General features: G+C 48.2%; 1 protein-coding gene across 3 annotated transcripts in view; it reads right to left on the reverse strand.

Annotated features, from left to right (window-relative positions):
* Nucleotides 1-19,878, reverse strand: part of znf704 (zinc finger protein 704) — a 353,820-nt gene that overhangs the window by 42,278 nt on the left and 291,664 nt on the right. The window lies entirely within an intron of this gene.

The raw sequence follows: 19,878 nt of genomic DNA on the forward strand, positions 1-19,878 counted from the left end.
TACCTGTTTTAAAACCGGACAATTCGGTAAGACTCTGTGGAGACAATAAATTGACTGTCAATCGGGTGTCCAAACTAGAGCAGTATCCTATTCCCAAAACAGAGGATCTCTTTACAAACCTGGCTGGAGGAAAGAAATTCACAAAGTTGGCTATGAGTCATGCCTACTTGCAGATTACACTGGATGATGAATCAAAGAAGTATGTCACCATAAATACACACAAGGGCTTGTTTACATATAACCGCTTACCGTTTGGTGCCTCATCTAGTCCAGCTATCTTCCAGAGGACAATCGAAGGTGTACTGCAAGGGATTCCACATGTTTCCATCTATCTGGATGACATTCTGGTGACGGGAAGAACCGACCAGGAGCATCTGAGCATTGGAGAGGGCAGGGTTCCAGCTCTAGAGGAGTAAGTGCACTTTCCTGGGGAATGAGGCAGTGTTCCTGGGACACAGAGTGGATGCCACCGGGCTCCATCCACTCAAGGAGAAGGTACAAGCACTGCAGGACGCCCCTGCTCCTACGAATATGGCTGAGTTAAAAGCTTACCTGGGACTGCTGAACTATTATAACAGGTTTTTACCAAACTTGTCAACTGCGTTAGCACCTCTTCACAAACTACTGCGCAAGAAGACACAGTGGCAGTGGGGAGAGGAGCAGGGGGTTTCATTTGAACAGTCCAAGAAACTGATGCTGTCGTCGGATGTGCTGGTTCACTACAATGCAGAGAAAGACATAATTCTCTCTTGTGACGCTTCACCTTACGGGGTGGGGGCAGTTCTTTCACACTGCATGGAAGATGGAACTGAAAGACCAATAGGGTTTATGTCCCGAACTCTAACACCAGCGGAAAAAAACCATTCCCAGTTAGACAAAGAGGGGTTAGCAGTAATGTTTGGGTTACAGAGGTTCCACAAGTACATATATGGCAGGAAGTTCACCATATGCACCGATCATAAACCTCTTCTCTCTCTTTTCAATGAAATGAAAGCAGTTCCACAGATGGTGTCACCCCGGATCCAGAGGTGGGCAGTGACGTTGAGGGCATATGAGTATGTCATCGTCTACAAGGCGGGCAAGTATCATGGGAACGCAGATGCCTTGAGCCGTCTTCCACTGCCAGGCACACCTATCTGTGCAGCTCCAGAGGACAGAGTGTTGATGTTGGAGGACACTGACACAGCACTTGTGACTGCAGAGCAAGTAAGAACATGGACAGGTAAAGATCCAGTACTGTCTAGAGTTCGAGAATATATGGTGAGGGGATGGCCACAGCATCTGGAAGGGGCTGACTTCACACCCTACAGTGTCAGGAAAACAGAGCTGAGTGTGCAGGATGGTTGCGTGTTGTGGGCAGCACGAGTGATTATTCCACGGCCAGCACGTCAGTCTATCCTAGAGCAACTACATCAGTGTCATTCTGGGGTCTCGCGTATGAAAGCCTTGGCTAGGAGTTACTTGTGGTGGCCAAAGCTAGATGAGGAGATAGAAAATCTAGTCAAGACATGCAGCACTCGTCAGGAACACCGGAAGGCACCAGCAGCGGCTCCTCTCCACCCCTGGGAGTGGCCGGATAAACCATGGAGAAGATTGCACTTAGATTATGTGGGTCCATTCATGGGGAAGATGTTCCTCATAATCATTGATGCACATTCCGAATGGATGGATGTTTATCCTGTAAATTCTGCTTCCGCCACTACTACTATAGACTGCCTGCGTCGGAGCTTCAGTAATCAAGGGCTACCGGAGATCGTGGTGAGTGACAATGCCACTTGTTTTGTGAGTACAGAGACAAAAGGGTTCTTGAGAAAAAATGGCATAGTGCAGGTGACCTCGGCTCCATATCACCCGTCCTCGAATGGACTTGCGGAGAGAGCCGTACAAACATTTAAGGAGATGATGAAAAAAAGTGTAGAAGGGAGTTTAGCAGCCAAAGTGTCACGGGTTCTGTTCAGCTACAGAATAACACCTCAATCCACCACAGGACTCTCTCCTGCTGAGATGTTATTAGGTTGTAGACTACGCTCCACTCTTGACCTTGTCCACCCAGACCTAAAAAGGAAAATGGAAAACAGACAAAACAAACAAAAAGAGAACCATGACAAAAGAACAAAGAGCCGAAGTTTTGGGGAAGGAGATGCGATCCTTACCAGGAATTTCAGTTACGGACCAAAGAGGATTCCTGGCTTCATAGACTCAATGACAGGTCCAGTATCATACAAGGTCATGTTGGGAGATGGTAGGGTAGTACGCAGACATGTAGATCAGATACTTCCCAGACAAGGGGAAATTGAAATGAAGGTTCCAGATGCAATGACTGAAGACAGGGTTGCCCCCAGTTATCCAAGTGCATCTGTGGTGCCACCACCAGGGACAGAGATAATTCCACAGGAACCTATCCGTCAAGAGGAAACCATCGTTGCAGAGTCAGATACTCTGAGCACTGCTCAGGAGCAGCTGGTGGCTTCACCACAAACAAGCAGGGACTTTAATGTTAGACGTTCACAAAGGCCTCGCAAGCCACCAGAGAGATTGATACTGAACTGTTAGATTCGTCAAGTATGGAACATGATGAATGGAGACTCCTTATGTGACCCTCAGGAATGGTTGTTTGTTAAGAAATTCATACTGAAATCTTAAGGGGGGAGGGATATAGTAATCTGGGATGTTATGATTAAGGTTATCCACCAGTTGGTGCTGTAGCCAATGCTGCTACTAAGGTCAGAGGTTTGCTTCCTGTTAGGTCAGCACAAGGTGGAATGCCAGGATGCTGATGCAGGCTGTCTGTAAACGTGTTTCCCAGTTGTTAATAAAGTACTCGTGTTAATTCTACGATATCGCCTCTTTGAGTCCTTGTTCCACTTAATGGATTTATCACAGGTAAGCCATTTAGGACAGAGATGAGGAGGAATTTCTTCACCCAGAGAGTGGTGAACCTGTGGAATTCTCTTCCACAGGAGGCAGTAGAGGCCAATTCATTAAATATATTCAAGAAGGAGTTGGATATATTTCTTAAGGCTAAAGGGATCAAGGGATATGGGGAGAAAGCAGGGACAGGGTACTGAATTTGGATGATCAGCCATGATCGCATTGAATGCCGGAGCAGGCTCGAGGGGCCGAATGGCCTACTCCTGCTCCTATCTTCTATGTTTCTATGTAAACCATTTGTTAGTTTATAGCCTGAGCCACCGTCTGTGCAGTCTGCCGATTGCAGAAGAGAAGAATCATGTGGTGGCTATTCCAGTAAGCCAGTGTACAGTGCCAAGGGTTCTCTGCTGAATCCCTGGGTTTTTTTACGTTCACTTAAATATTGGGCAGGTAAAGACACATTTGGGTTTGTATGGTACGTAAGGACTACTTAAGGGAATGGTCAGTGATGCTGCACCTGAATAGATTATCCAATGCAAGTACTAAAAACATATGGCTAAACATGGAGGAAGATTTCCTTTGTTTGGCATCTGTAAATGTAAAATTGTAGATTACGGTCCAAAAATGTGTTTATGATTTTGATGCAAATAGGCAACAGATAAATTTTCTTCCCTTGTCTACATATAGGCCCTCAACTTGCAGCATGAGATAATAGCAGACAAATGCTTAAGGTTTTTGTCTGAAATTTCTCTCACCGCTATTTTAGCGGAGGTGTTGAAATATATGCCAAATTCTCACGTGGGATCTTTTTGAAGGATTGTAATGATGAGAGCATTGTAACATATGTTCCTCTTCAGGAAGTTGCTCCAGGGCTCAGTGTCGATCAGCTCCATAGCATCTCACAGTATCCAATGCCACTCACTCCAGCACAATGAACACTAGCTCAAGTGGCTGGAGTCATACCTAGCAGAAAGGAAGATGGTTGTTGTGGTTGAAGGTCAATCATCACAGCCTCAGGACATCGCTGCAGGAGTTCCTCAGGGCAGTGTCCTAGGCCCAACCATCTTCAGCTGCTTCATCAATGACCTTCCCTCCAACATAAGGTCAGAAATGGGGATGTTCGCTGATGACTGCACAGTGTTCAGCACCATTCACAACTCCTCAGAATATGAAGCAGTCCATGCCCGCATACAACAAGACCTGGACAACGTTCAGGCTTGGGCTGATAAATGGCAGGTAACATTCACGCCACAGAAGTGCCAGGCAATGACTAGCTCCAACAAGCGAGAGTCTAACCACCTCCCCTTGACAGTCAACGGTATTACCATCGCCAAATCCCCCACCATCAAAATCCTGTGGCAACAAGAGCAGGTCAGAGGCTAGGTATTGTGGCGAGTGTCTCACCTCCTGACTCCCCAAAGCCTTTTCACCACCTACAAGGCTCAAGTCAGGAGTGTGATGGAATACTCTCCACTTGCCTAGATGAGTGCAGCTCCAACAATACTCAAGAAGCTCGACTCCATCCAGGACAAAGCAGCCCGCTTGATTGGCACCCCATCTACCACCTTAAAGATTCACTTCCTCCACCACCAGCATACCGTGGCTGCAGTGTGTACCATCTACACGATGCACTGCAGCAACTTGCCAAGGCTTCTTCGGCAGCACCTCCCAAACTCGTGACCTCTTCCACCTAGAAGGACAAGGGCAGCAGGCGCATGGGAACGCCACCATTTCCAAGTTCCCCTCCAAGTCACACACCATCCTGACTTAGAAATATATCACCGAATCTTCATCGTCACTGGGTCAAAATCCTGGAACTCCCTCCCTAACAGCACTGTGGGAGTACCTTCACCACACGGACTACAGCAGTTCAAGAAGGCAGCTCACCACCACCTTCTTAAGGGCAATTAGGGATGGGCAATAAATGCTGGCCTTGCCACCACCAAACACATCTTCTCCTCCTCTCCCCTTTCAGCATTCCGATGGGACCGTTCCCTCCGTGACACCCTGGTCCACTCTTCCGTAATTACCCCCAACACCCACTCCCCTTCCCGTGGCACCTTCACGTGCAAGCGCAGGAGATGCAACACCTGCCCTTTCACCTCCTCCCTTCCCACCGTCCAGGGCCCCAAACACTCCTTCCAGGCGAAACAGCGATTTACTTGTTTTACTTTCAATTTAGTCGCTGCTCACGATGTGGTATCCTCTACACTGGGGAGAACAAATGCCCCACTCCCACTCTGACCTCTCTGTCTTCGGCCTCTTACACTGTTCCAACGAAGCTCAAAGGAAGCTTGAGGAACAGTACCTCATCTCTCGATTGGGCACTTTACAACTTTCCGGACTCAACATCGAGTTCAACAATTTCAATTATAACCTCTGCCCTCATTTTATCGGACAGCAGGTGTTGGTAATGGTTCTGCTGTTGCCATTTACAGTTCCTCTAGAACCATCTTTTATTTCTTTACTTGTCCCATTACCACCCCCTTTTGCCTTGCACCATCATCCCTTTTGTCATGTAAACACGCTTGCCTTCCACCCTATCACAAACCTTCCCTTTTGTTCTTTCCTCCTCTCCACCCATTTACTTGCCCCTGTACTTGCTTAAAACCTGTTACATCTCTAATTTTTCCAGTTTCCCTGTCCATAGATGCTGCCTGACCCGCTGAGTATTTCCAGTATTTTGTGTTTATATGTAAAGATGCATTCCTGATCATAGAGAATGCAAGGTCTGCTTACAGGATTGACCAGTGACGCAAAATGTATACTGTAGACATATTGTTACTGGAGATTGTACCAACAAACCGCAACAGCTAAGGCTAGTATAGAGGAGTCCACTACTGGCTCCTTGCAGTTATCAAGAATGGAATAGTATCACTTTCTCCAGGAATCATGTGAGAATTCCAGACAGTAGAGCCCCACCAGCACAGACCCTATGACATCTCTTGTGTATGCTCAGACTCATGCTAGAGGCCTTGGGTTCCAATATGGAACGGGCTCTCTCTTTTGGATTTGGCAGGTCTGGGAATTGGATAGGGATAACCATGAAGCAGGGCTTCACTGATCTCCTTGGTGCCATAGGGTTTTCTGCCATGTAGATCAGTAAGCATGGTGGGGCAGTGCCATCACCAGAGGTATAGTTAGAGTTGGCACTGATCTGTCTCTAAGAATGACAACACATCTGTCCTTTCTGCCAACTTGCTCAAATGACTTTAGTCGTGCCAGGATGCCTCACAGATGCAGAAGTGGCAGAGTCAGTCGCTGGGTCATCTCATGACCCAGCTCAAGGAGGTTGAGGGCCACCTCAATTCCAACAGGCTCTCACTGACACACAATAACTAACCATCTTGTATACTTCTGCCACTGAGAAAGTGCATAGAAGAAGCACAACACTAGGGGTGTACACCATGGATATCATGTAGTGTCACTTAAGGGATGCACCAGGATACAAAACACTAGGCACACACGTATCACCATTAGGGCTATTACTATAATACCATTTGGATGCACTGAGGTTCTACTGTTTCTAGAGATTCTTTTTGTATGGTATTGAATAATGTATCAGCAGATGACAGGAATGGGATCCTTGGTAGTTGGGTTGAAGCTAATGGCAGTGTAGGTGAAGGTGCATATTGGCACAGTGAAGATGTAGAGATCACTAATGATGCTTTGGGTGGAGGGTCACTTGGGTAAGAGTGTCATCTATGAGAGCTTGGGGTATGAATTTATCAATGCAAGATGTTTCTCCAGAAAGATTTCATGCCTCTTCCTGCTATCTTGGTTGTCTCCTGGGCATAGTTGGCTGTCCTTTTACTCCAGGGTTATACCTCAATGGATGGCAAAGTTCTGCAGCATGCAACAGACTACCATGATCAGAAGACTTTGGCAAGGTTGTATGGTAAGATACCCCCTGATCTGTTAAGGCACCAGGGCCTAGAAATTGGATAAGGCCTGAAAACAGGCTGTGTCAAAGGCCAGCTCTATCTGCCTGCACCTGTTGAAAGTGATCCAGGCAGCACACAAGTGCTGATTTCAACGTTAAACGTGCTGCTGATTGGCTTAGCGCTCAACAGGTGGACCAATATCAGGTGCAGTCTAATGTTTGGCCTAGGCTCTCTCCACTGCTTAAAGGGGAGGTGCTTTGTTGCAGCAGCACCTCATTGTCAGTCTAAACGAAGCACAAATGGGACAATAACCCAGAGAGAGAGAGCAAGAAGGTTTTCGGATGCTGCACTCGAGGCTTCGGTAGTGGCAGTTGAAAGAAGGCAGGCTGTACTGTTCCCGCAGGATGGCAGGAAGCCATCCAAGGCTACTTGCAGAAGGCTCTGGGGGGAGATAGCTAACTCCATCACGGCCAACAGTGTCGTGCCAAGGACGTGGATCCAGTGCCGAAAGAAGTTTAAGGACCTCACACGTCAGGTCAAGTTGAGTGAAGGCTTCAGCAAATGCCATATCCCACCATCTGCACCACAAGCCTCACACACTGCTCAATGCACCACACCCCCATCACTCACCTACCAACAATCTCCACCTATCACCACTCATACTTCACAATCATGGCTTCTTTTCACCCTCACAACATTACCACTGCTGCAGCACTCACACCCACATCTCACACTTTGCACACACTGACAGATATTCAGTGACAGCACATCACCCAAACACATTGCACTACACTCACTGACACACTTCCCTTTCTCTTGCAGGCAAAGGTGGCTCATAACCGGCGGGAACAACAGCAGGCGGGAGGCGGCCAAGCCACTGTACAGACCCTGAGCCAACTGAAGGAGTCGCTGCTTGACATCATTGTAGGGGCTGTCACCGAGGCTGTGGCAACGGGAGAAGTTGAAGCCCTTGCTGACAATGACGGTTTGGTCATTCCTAATCCTTCTTCTCACGTCACACTTCCCCCTCATCCCACAATCTCTTCTCACTGACAAGCTGCTGATGGTATGCATGCATATCTTGCTTTCCCCCACTTCTCTCACAATAAGCTGAATCTTGTGGCTTTCTGCTTTCAGATACCCAAAAACTGCCAGCAGGCCAGCCTGTCCCTTATGCTGTGGAGGAGAGTGAAGGAGAAGAAAAGACACAGCGTCACTGCATCTGACTCTCGCAGACAGCAGCTCAGAAAATGGCACTGCGCAAAACGTAGAGGGTGGTATAGAAGCAGGATCTGCACATGGTGAGGCATTGGGCACGAGTGGGCTGCAGCAAGGCCGGGGGAAAGAGTAGCTAGGGGGCCAGCTCCCTGGAGGGCATATTGGTGCACGAGTTCTGCTGCACTGGACTCAGATGATGACCTCGATGGGGCGGCCTTCAGAAGAAAGGTGATGGTCATGCACACTGAATTGCTAGGTGCAATGGCAAGCCTGCCAGAGAGCCTCTTTTCAAAGTCAAGGAGCACAGAGGAGTCCGGCTCCAACATTGGACGGGGCTTTGCACAGAGCTTGAAGCCCATGATTTCTAGGCTGGAAAGATAGGCAACTCCAGGAGAGACCTTGTCAACCCAGTCATGATGAGTGTGATGGGCGATACCGTGACTTCCGTTGCAGCACAGGCACACCCAACGTCTCAGTGCTGCAGTGGACACGCAGACTGCTCTCCTACAGGCTCAGCTTGCTGCCACGCAAGCTCAGACTGCTCTCAGACTGCTGCCATCGTGGCTGGGTTTACCAGTGTTGAAAGAGCCTTGCAGTGTGTCACAGCAGGCCAGCAATTTGTCCTCTAACAGATTGCTAAGAATGCTGGGCACTGCCCCAGGGGAATGGTAGTGGGTTTGTGGAGCAAGAACCCTACTATACTCTCTCAGAATGACAGCATTCCTACTCCCACCACTGCCACTCCGCCATTGCCCTTGCCGCTGCCTGTCAGCCAGCCCAGACTGCTGCTGCCCATGCCAAGGTGCTGCAGTCTACAGCCTGGCCTTCTAGCTCCACAGCTGGTTGAGGTCTGTAGTGTATGTACTTTGCAAAAGGAACTATATTCTGCAGCCCCTGTATACTGCAGTACCAGTAGTGACCACCCCTGTATATAAGCCTGTGTAGTAACTTTTGCATCGTAGTTCCAGTTTGTCTCCACTCAGTAAAGACCTGTTATAACCAACTCCTGCAGTCCATGTCTCAATTACACACGGACATAATACTGGCGACGAGCAGATCCGAACTTATCTACAGTCTGCACCACCTCATGGGGATCCATCCCTGAAGCAAAGTTGTCAGAGGTCGAGGCCAGAAGGAAGAAAGAAAAAATAAATAAATAAAACAAACAGAAGAAACGGGCGTCGACCGTGGGCAACCGCCTCTGATTCATCGGAGTTGAAGATTTGCAGGAGAGGCTGTCGAGAGCGGGGCTTGGTTATCCTGTCAATGGTGTTCCAGCTAATCGGGCTGGTAGCAGGTAGTACACTGATCCTTCCTGGGCTGCGGCGGGCTAGAGCTCGATCGGGTGGCTTTTCAACGGGGCCGAGCAGCGTTGTCGGGAAGAGGAGAGAGAGAGAGAGGGTGGAGCACACAGGGCGCGGCCGGTGCTACGAAGCCGGGCAGCATACAGACCCGAGATGAGGGAGGAAAGTGTCCCGCAGGGTTGCTCCGACGACGGGGAAATAAAAGAAATTAGAAGCGCAGAAAGCCGCGAGGAGCTGCAGTTTGCCACAGGAACCGCGGAGAGCGGCGTTAGCAGCAGCGCGGGGGGAAGTGCGCGAAGACCATAGGGCGTCGCCATCAAGGCATAAAACGCCAGCAACAGCGCTAGCAGCAGCGGGGAAGACGGAAAGCACGGGAGGCGCCATTTTGTTAAATCGGGGAAGAAGGCAAAGCACGGGAGGCGCCATCTTAGATTTCCAAGATGCCGAAGACTGGCAATATCACTGCCTTCGATAATGCAATAGAAGACTGGACCATGTATGTGGAAAGAGTCGAAGTATATTGCGAGGCAAACGAAGTAGCCAATGAGAAAAAGGCATCGGTACTACTAAACTTAATGGGCGCAAGAACGTACGGCCTATTGCAGAACCTGATTACTCCAGCCAAACCGATGGCGAAGAGTTTTAACAAAATTGTTGATATCCTACAGGAACACCTAAATCCTACACCGCTGCTGATAGCAGAAAGATTTAAATTCCACAGGAGAAATCAGCATAAAGATGAGAGCAATGCTGATTACCTTACGGAACTACGCAAGCTATCAAAGCACTGCCAGTTCGGAGCAGGACTGGCAGATACCCTACGGGACAAATTTGTCTGTGGACTCCTGAGTGAAGGAAACCAGAAGAGGTTACTCTCAGAGAAAGAGCTGACGCTAGATAAGGCTTTCAGCGTGGCAGTATCATACGAAGCAGCAGCAAGGGGAGCTGCGGAAATACAGCAAAAGCCACAGGAATACGGCACCCACGACATGACACGGGGATTTGAAAAATGTTATCGCTGTGGCAGAACAACCCATGACCAGAAGGACTGCTGGTCCAAGGACAAAATATGCAGGCAATGTGGAAAGATGGGACACATTGCACGAGTTTGCAGGTCTGGGAAGAAGACTAACGACAACAAAAAGGCTACTAAGGAACAGTACAGGAAAGTACAAAAGATGACGGACAGTAGTTCCGAAGACCAAATGAGCGATAGTGAATCCGGGAACAAGAGACTAAGCTGTCTCAAACTTCACAATGTAATCGCAAAAGAGGATCACCGAACCATTTGGGTCACCCTCACGATAGCAGGGTCCCAAGTCAAAATGGAACTGGATACAGGATCAGCCCTGACCGTCATGAATCGACGAGACTACGAGCGGCTATTCTCACACATACCCTTGAAAGACACATCCATTGTCTTGAAGACGTATACGGGGCAAAAAGTATACCCCAGAGGGAAAATAAGGGTGCCTGTCGAATACAACAGCAAGGAAATACAGAAATTGTATCTGTACATACTGCAAGATGGTGGACCACCGTTATTGGGACGTGAATGGATCAGAAAGATAAGTTTAGACTGGCACTCCATTCAGGCACTGACGGTGGCTGGTAAAAAGGATGACGACGTCACACCTGGACGATTGTCAAAAATCTTAGCTAACGCCAAAGAGGTATTTCAACAAGAACTGGGAACTCTTAAAGGCGTAACCGCCTCGATAAAAATAGAAGAGAATGCAATTCCCAAGTTTTTCAAAGCAAGGCCGGTACCATATGCAATTCGCCCAGCCGTCGAGGCAGAGCTGGAGAATCTGGAGAATGCAGGCATGTTATCTAAGGTAGACTGGAGCGAGTGGGCGACACCCATCGTTCCTGTCATGAAGAAAACGTTAAACAATAAGTCTGAGGAGCCAAGGAAGGTTCGCATCTGTGGGGACTTCAAGGTGACGGTGAACCCAGTCCTTCACACAGTACAATATCCTCTCCCGAGGATAGAAGATATCTTCGCCTCACTATCTGGAGGGAAGCGTTTTACAAAAATTGACCTAGCACAAGCATATTTGCAGATGGAGGTTGAAGAATCCTCTAGGAAGTATCTCACGATAAACACTCACAAAGGTCTTTACCAGTATAATCGACTGGTATTCGGAGTAGCATCAGCTCCGGCGATATGGCAAAGAGCGATGGAACAAGTCCTGCAAGGGATTCCGGGGACTCAGTGTTACTTGGACGACATCCTAGTGACAGGTGAAGATGACAGTGAACACCTTGCCAACCGAGAGCAGGTGCTCACTAGACTAAGAGAACATGGGCTACGAGCCAATCGCCCCAAGTGCGAGTTTTTTAAGAAACAGATATCGTATTGTGGCCACGTGATTGATGAAGAGGGGTTACATAAGTCCCCTGACAAAATTGAAGCGGTAGTTAAGGCTCCAGCGCCTGAAAATGTGTCGCAACTGAGGTCATTCCTCGGATTGGTGAATTACTACCATAGGTTTTTGCCGAATTTGTCCACAATTCTGCACCCACTGAACGACCTACTACAAACTGTAGTAGCATGGAAATGGAGCGATGAATGTAAGCGGGCCTTTCAGAAGAGTAAAGACCTAATCACTTCAAGAGAAGTATTGGCTCACTACAACCCATCACTACCGATAAGACTGGCGTGTGATGCGTCTCCCTACGGCATTGGAGCGGTACTGTCACATAAATTCCTCGATGGTTCAGAGAGGCTGATAGCTTTTGCGTCACGCTCGTTAACTTCAGCCGAGCGTAACTACGCCCAGATTGACAGAGAGGCCCTCAGCCTGGTGTGGGGGGTGAAGAAGTTCAATCACTACCTGCACGGTCAGAAATTTACTCTACTAACTGATCATCAACCTCTTGTCTCCATTTTCAACCCTCAGAAGGGCGTCCCGATAATGACAGCACAACGGCTACAGAGGTGGTCCCTTTTCCTAGGGGCACACCAATATGACATCGAGTACAAAGGAACTAAACAGCATGGGAATGCTGATGGATTGTCGCGCCTACCGTTGCCGACGGTGGAAGAAGCACCTGCAGTGGATCCAGTGGAGATATTCCACTCGACCATAGTCGACTGTCTCCCTGTGACGAATGCAAACATAGAAAAGGAAACACGAAATGACCCAACATTCTCCTGGGTCTATGATTTAACGGTGAAGGGATGGCCAGCACATGGCGAACCACTGTTGCCAGCATTCTCGCCGAGAAGAGAACAGCTGTCAGTGTGCAGAGGAACCTTGATGTGTGGATCCAGAGTAGTAATTCCACCCAAATTGAAGGATAGAGTGCTCACTGAGCTTCATGAGGGTCATCTGGGAGGGGTAAAATTGAAAAACTTAGCCAGAGCGTTTGTGTGGTGGCCGGGAATCGATAGAGAAATCGAAGAGATGACCAAGAGCTGTACAGGATGCCAGAAGGTCCAAAACGCCCCACCACAAGCCCCTCTACATCCATGGGAGTGGCCCTCATCTCCATGGCAAAGGGTGCACATTGATTTTGCTGGTCCATTTATGGACTCAATGTTTTTAATTGCGGTGGATGCACATTCAAAGTGGCCAGAGGTAATAAAAATGTCCTCAACCACCACAGAAAAAATTATCACAGTCTTACGAACCATATTCGCCAGAAATGGGCTGCCTGAACAGATTTGCTCCGACAATGGACCACAGTTTGTGTCTGAAGAGTTCCGGAGGTTCTTAAAGAACAATGGTGTTAAGCATTACACATCCGCCCCATATCATCCAGCCACCAATGGATTGGCTGAGAGGTTTGTTCAAACATTCAAGAAGGCTATCAAGGCAATGTGTAATGAAGACATACCCCTACAACACAAGGTGGATAACTTCTTGTTTGCCTACCGGAATGCGACACATGCGGTTACCAACCAAACTCCAGCCATAATGTTCTTCAATCGAAGACTACGATGCCGCTTGGATTTGGTTAAGCCAAACATCAGAAGAGATGTGGAGAACAGGCAGTTTCAGAATATGAATGAAAGACCGACCAGGGGTTTTAAGATAGGTCAACCAGTTTTGGCCCGGGACTACCGCACAGAGAAATGGCAGCCAGGAACGATCTGTACACGGCAAGGACCTCTAATGTATACCGTGGACGTTGGAGAGAGCATTGTAAGACGCCATGCTGACCAGATTCTAGAGTCACTGGAAAACGTCAATTCCACACCACGATCTGATACAGCTGGTGATGAAACCGAAGTACCAATTGCATCTACCTCAGAATCGGTGATATTGGAAGCAGACGAGCCAAACAACAACGTTGATCCCGAATCAACTTTGCCAGAAGAACCTGATACCCCAAAGAGGCGTTATCCAGACAGAATCAGGAAGCCTCCTCAAAGACTGAACTTATAATTGCTTAACTTCAGCTAATGTATCTAGCAACTGTAATTGTAAATATGTTATTTAATTATTAATCGAATGTTATGTAATTGTAGTGTATGTACTTTGCAGAAGGAACTATATTCTGCAGCCCCTGTATACTGCAGTACCAGTAATGACCACCCCTGTATATAAGCCTGTGTAGTAACTTTTGCATCGTAGTTCCAGTTTGTCTCCACTCAGTAAAGACCTGTTATAACCAACTCCTGCAGTCCGTGTCTCAATTACACACGGACATAATAAGGTCAACCTGCAAGGTCATCTGTCGTCTCCCCCACTGAAAGTCAGCAGCCTTCCACCAACCATGCTGCAGCCACTGGGGGAGCACTAGAGTAGGAAAAGGCACATGAACGACAGGCACTAAGGGACTGCACAAGGATGATTAGTTCATATTGAAATGTTGTTTGAATAGTGATAAATTTATAAATTTTGTTTGGAATGTTTGTTTTGTGGTGGCTCTCATTTCAGCTTTGTGCCCAGGAGGACGCTGTGATGTTCCGAGGGATGGTATGATGGGCATGTGGTGAGCAACGGGGATCTGGATTTTCATTCACTGGAATCGGAGTCTGATGAGGCCTTCATGGACATCCCATCCAGAACGGGTATCTGCTGCCTGCCTCCTCCCTTCCTCCTCCTGAGGTGGTGCCGCAATCCCTGCTGGCAAGGGCTACGCCCTCATGATGGCCAAGTTGTGAAGCATGCAGCAGACCACCATGAAATGGGACACCCGCTCCGCCGAGTACTCGAGGGCTCATCCCGAGCGGTTAAGGCAGCAGAACCATTTCTTGAGCACCCTGATGGTCTATTCGAAGACATTCCATATGGCAGCATGGCTCTCATTTATACGAGTGCTGGATAGGGGTGGTGGAGTTGCGGAGGGGAGTCATCAGCCAAGTGTAGAGTGGATAGCTCTTGTCTCCAAGCAGCCGCCCTGGAGTTTGATGTGGCGGCTGGAAGATTGCTGGCACACTGGACTGGCGCAGGATGAAGGCATCATGACTTGCTGCCAGTATAGCGGGCACTGACCATTATGATGCACTAGGCGTGGTCGCACAACAACTGCACATTAAGTGAGTGGTAGCCTATCCAGTTACGGAATATCTCAGGTTTGTTATGTGGTGCCTGCAAAGTCACGTGGGTGCAGTTGATGGCGCCCTGCACCATGGGGAAGCCCGTTATCCTGGCAAAGCCACATGCGCACTCATCAGGCTTCTCTCTGTTCAGAGAGAAGACAACGTAGTCCCTTCTCCTGCTGTAGAAAGCCTCTGTGACCTTCCAGAAGCAGCGATGGACAGCGAACTGGGAGATGTTAGCTATATCTCCTGCTGCAGACTGGAAGGATCCACTGGCAAAGAAATCGAGGGCCATGGTGACCTTGAGGGCTACTGGGAGAGCCATGTTCACCATGCTCTGGTTGCAGGAGGTGGCAGAGTTCTGTGACCACCTCCTTGGTGAAACTGAGCCTCCTAAAACACCGCTCCTCGCTTAAGTGGAGGTAGGAGAAGTGCTCTCGGAAGACCCGAGGTGGTAAAGGTCTCCTGTTGAGAGCCCTCATGGCCCTCCTCCTCCTCCCTCTGCGCACATCTTCTCGTCTTCTCCGCTCGAGGGGAAATGCAAGTAGTGCCCCCATGACTGTGAACAAGTGGTGTGAGCAGAAGCCTTTAAATAAGGATTAAGGCGTTCTCCACTTGCACCAACCTCAGGAACTTGAAACAAGTTTAGAAAGCTGCAAAAGTTACAGAAAGTTACACAGAGCCAATCAAAATGAGAAACCATGTCAGCTGCAAGTTGTTGATGATGATCCCTTTAAATAGTGCTGCTGGAGGCTCCTTCCTGCTAGCGAACACTTGGTCGTGATTAACACAGGCCGGTAAGTGGAGTGGCGAATGCAAAAGTGGCAGATCGGGCTTCAAGATGCACATTGCACTCTCACTGATGGCACAATCTGCCTAATCTAAATATCTGCAGCGAGCACAGACATCGGCAACTCAGCCAACCTGCCCAAAATGGCGGCTGCGGCGGGAGACGCCAGAAGTGAGGCGGCCGCCATTTTTCCTTCAAAACGGGCGTTAACGGCCAGCGTTAAACCCCTGAATTTCTAGGCCCAGAAGTTTCTATGATTCTTAAAACCACTTGGGTGCCAATCAATAATGCCAAGTCTTTAGAAAAAATGCAGTCTCATACTGTTGCTGGGAATAACATTGTTTGCCTGCCAAATAAGGAAATGTCTACTTGTTTGATACATCTGTGCATTGCAGATTGACTGATGTTGCTGATGTACCTCCAGGCACACAGAAATAAGCCTAAGGCAGAAAAGTGCAGGGCTGCAGTACAATGTCAGCCACTGGCACTGCCATATCTTTGGTGATGTTTGGCTAGAGGTCACTATCCAGCATGTAGCACAACTCTGTCAAAAGAGCTCCTGTGAAATACAGCCTTGAAGACAGAATATCTTTGACATGCCCTCTGCCTGTATTGTATTTTTATTCGTTCCTGGGATGTGGACATCACTGGCAAGGCCAGCATTTATTGCCCATCCCTATTTGCCCTTGAGAAGGTGGTGGTGAGCCATCTTCTTGAACCGCTGCAGTCCGTGTGGTGAAGGTACTCCCACAATGCTGTTAGGGATGGAGTTCCAGGATTTTGACCAGCGACGAGGAAGAATCGGCGATATATTTCCAAGTCAGGATGGTGTGTGACTTGGAGGGGACCTTGCAGGTGATGGTGTTCCCAAGCTCCTTGCTGCCCTTGTGTTTCTAGGTGGTAGAGGTCACGGGTTTGGGAGGTGCTGCCGAAGAAGCCTTGGCGAGTTGCCGCTGTGCATCTTGTAGATAGTACATACTGCAGCCACAGTGCGCCAGTGTTGGAGGGAGTGAATGTTTAAGGTGATGGATAGGGTGCCAATCAAGCGGCTGCTTTGCCCTGGATGGTGTCGAGCTTCTTGAGTGTTGTTGGAGCTGCACTCATCCAGGCAAGTGGAGAGTATTCCATCACACTCCTGACTTGTGCCTTGTAGATGGTGGGAAGGCTTTGGGGAGTCAGGAATTAAGACACACGCCGCAGAATACCCAGCCTCTGACCTGCTCTTGTGGCCACAGTATTTATGTGGCTGGTCCAGTTAAGTTTCTGGTCAATGGTGACCCCAGGTTGTTGATGGTGGGGGATTTGGTGGTGGCAATGCCGCTGAATGTCAAGGGGCAGTGGTTAGACTCTCACTTGTTGGAGATAGCCATTGCCTGGCACTTGTGTGGCATGTATGTAACTTGCCACTTATCGGCCCAAGCCTGAATGTTGTCCAGGTCTTGCTGTATGCGGGCACGGAATGCTTCATTATCTGAGGAGTTGCGAATGGAACTGAACACTGTACAATCATCAGTGAACATCACCACTTCCGTCCAAATGCTGCCTTGATGTCTAGGGCTGTCACTCACACCTTTGAATCGCCTCTGGAACTCAGCTCTTTGTCTATATTTGGACCAAGGCTGTAAAGAGGTCTGGAGCTGAGTGGTCCTGCCAGATCCCGAACAGAGCATCAGTGAGCAGATTATTGGTGAGTAAGTGCCACTTGATAGCACTGTCAACGACACCTACCATCACTTTGCTGATGATTGAGAGTAGACTGATGGGGCGGTAATTGGCCGGATTGGATTTGTCCTGTTTTTTGTGGACAGGATATACCTGGGCAGTTTTCCACATTGTCGGATAGATGCCAGTGTTGTACCTGTACTGGAACAACTTGGCTAGAGGTGCAGCTAGTTCTGGAGCACAAGTCTTCAGCACAACAGCCAGGATATTGTTGGGACCCATAGCCTTTGCCGTATCCAGTGCGCTCAGCCGTTTCTTGATATCACGTGGAGTGAATCGAATTGGCTGAAGACTGGCTTCTGTGATGGTGGGGACATCGGGAGGAGGCTGATATGGATCATCCACTTGACATTTCTGGCTGAAGATGGTTGCAAATGCTTCAGCCTTGTTTTTTGCACTCACGTGCTGGGCTCTGCCATAACTGAGGATGGGGAAATTCATGGACCCTCCTCCTCCTGTTAGTTGTTTAATTTTCCACCACCATTCACGACTGGATGTGGCAGCACTGTAGAGATTTGATCTGATCTGTTGATTGTGGGATCGCTTAGCTCTGTCCATAGCATGCTGCTTCTGCTGCTTAGCATGCATGTGGTCCTGTGTTGCAGCTTCCCCAGGTTGGCACCTCATTTTTAGATACGCCTGGTTTTGTTCCCAGCATGCTCTTCTGCACTCCTCATTGAAGCAGGGTTGGTCCCTTGGCTTGATGGTAATGTTCGAGTGAGTGATATGCCAGGCCATGAGATTGCAGATTGTAATGGAATACAATTCTGCTGCTGCTGATGGCCCACAGTGCTCATGGATGCCCAGTTTTGAGCTGCTAGATCTGTTCTGAATCTATCCCAGTTAGTACGGTGGTAGTGCCACACAACACGATGGAGGGTGTCCTCAGTGTGAAGACGGGACTTCGTCTCCATAAGGAATGTGCGGTGGTCACTGCTACCAATGCTGTCATGGACAGATGCATCTGCAACAGGTAGATTGGTGAGGACGAGATCAAGTAGGTTTTTCCCTCGTGTTGGTTCTCTCACCACCTGCTGCAGGCCCAGTCTGGCAGCTATGTCCTTCAGGACTTGGCCAGCTCGGTCAATAGTTGTGCTACCAAGCCACTCTTGGTGATGGACATTGAAGTCCCCCACCCAGAGTACATTCTGTGCCCTTGCTACCCTCAGTGCTTCTTCCAAGTGGTGTTCAATATGGAGGAGTACTGATTCATCAGCTGAGGGAGGGCGGTAGGTGGTAATCAGCAGGACTTCATGGGGTCCAGAGTCAATGTTGAGGACTCCCAGGGCCACTCCCTCCCGACTTGTAAATCAATGTGCCGCCACCTCTGGGATGGTGATGGAGGAGTCTGGGACATTGGCTGAAAGGTACGATTCTGTGAGTATGACTATGCCAGGCTGCTGTTTGATTAGTCTGTGGGACAGCTCTCCCAGATGTTAGTGAGGATGACTTTGCAGGGTCAACTGGGCTAGGTGTGCCGTTGTTGTGTCCAAAGCCGGTGCTGAGGTCGATGCTGGGTGGTCCATCCGGTTTTGTTCTTATTATTGTTTTCCGTAGCAGTTTGTTACAATTGGGTGGCTTGCTAGGCCATTTCAGAGGGCAATTAAGAGTCTGGAGTCACATATAGGCCAGACCAGGTAAGGACAGCAGATTTCCTTCCTTAAAGGGCATTCGTGAACCAGATGGATTTTTACGACAATCTGATAGTTTCATGGTTACCATTACTGACACTAGCTTTTTATTCCAGATTTATTTAATTATCTGAATTTAAATTTCCCACCTGCCATGGTGGACATCTCTGGATCATTAGTCCAGGCCTCTAGATTACTAGTCCAGTAACATAGCCACTATGCTACCGTTCCCATTTTGGGTTCTATGTAAGAGTGGGTGCAGACAATATGCTTCTTGTACAACTTCACTTGTCTGGTATCTCTTCTTAGTTCCTCCTCTGTTTCCTCCAAATAACAGTTATTCAATAGTAGAATAGTAATAGTAATAATAGTAGTTCAATGGTATAAAATTCAGTGCCAAAACTCTTCACGACAAGCAGCATTGTAAAAATACCACCAAAAAGGACCTTGAATATTAATTTCCTCGAGGCTTCAAAAATCCAAGTAAAAAAAAATATATATATATATTGGGCCTCCTTTAAATGTTCACTTCCAGTTAGCACAACCTAGTATCCTTAAATGCTCATTTTATATGGGCACGATGAACACATTAGATTTCAAGCATGAATCGCTGGAAATTGCGTCTGCATTCATTGGACACCTTTAAATGAAGGTTTCACCAGTTGTCTGAATGATCAGAAAATCCACACTATAGACCCTTATATTCTGTGGGGTTATCCATATCTACTACCATGACTTCGGCAGAATCCCTAGAGAAACAGCGTGAATATCCGTTTTTAGCCATTTATACTGTTTCTCTGGGAGTTCCGCCAAAGTTGTCGATCGGAAGAGTCGCCGTGGAAATTTCACTGAATGTTTAAGTTCCGTTTTTTGTAAATAATGTACCAACATAAATTTTTATCAATCACACACAACCATTGAAATCTGCACTATTGTTTTGAAACAATGTTAGAACTGTATT

This window comes from Somniosus microcephalus, chromosome 7 (assembly GCF_052327205.1).
Source record: "Somniosus microcephalus isolate GS21.2 chromosome 7, FLI_Smic_1.0, whole genome shotgun sequence".
In the NCBI taxonomy this organism is placed as follows: Eukaryota; Metazoa; Chordata; class Chondrichthyes; order Squaliformes; family Somniosidae; genus Somniosus; species Somniosus microcephalus.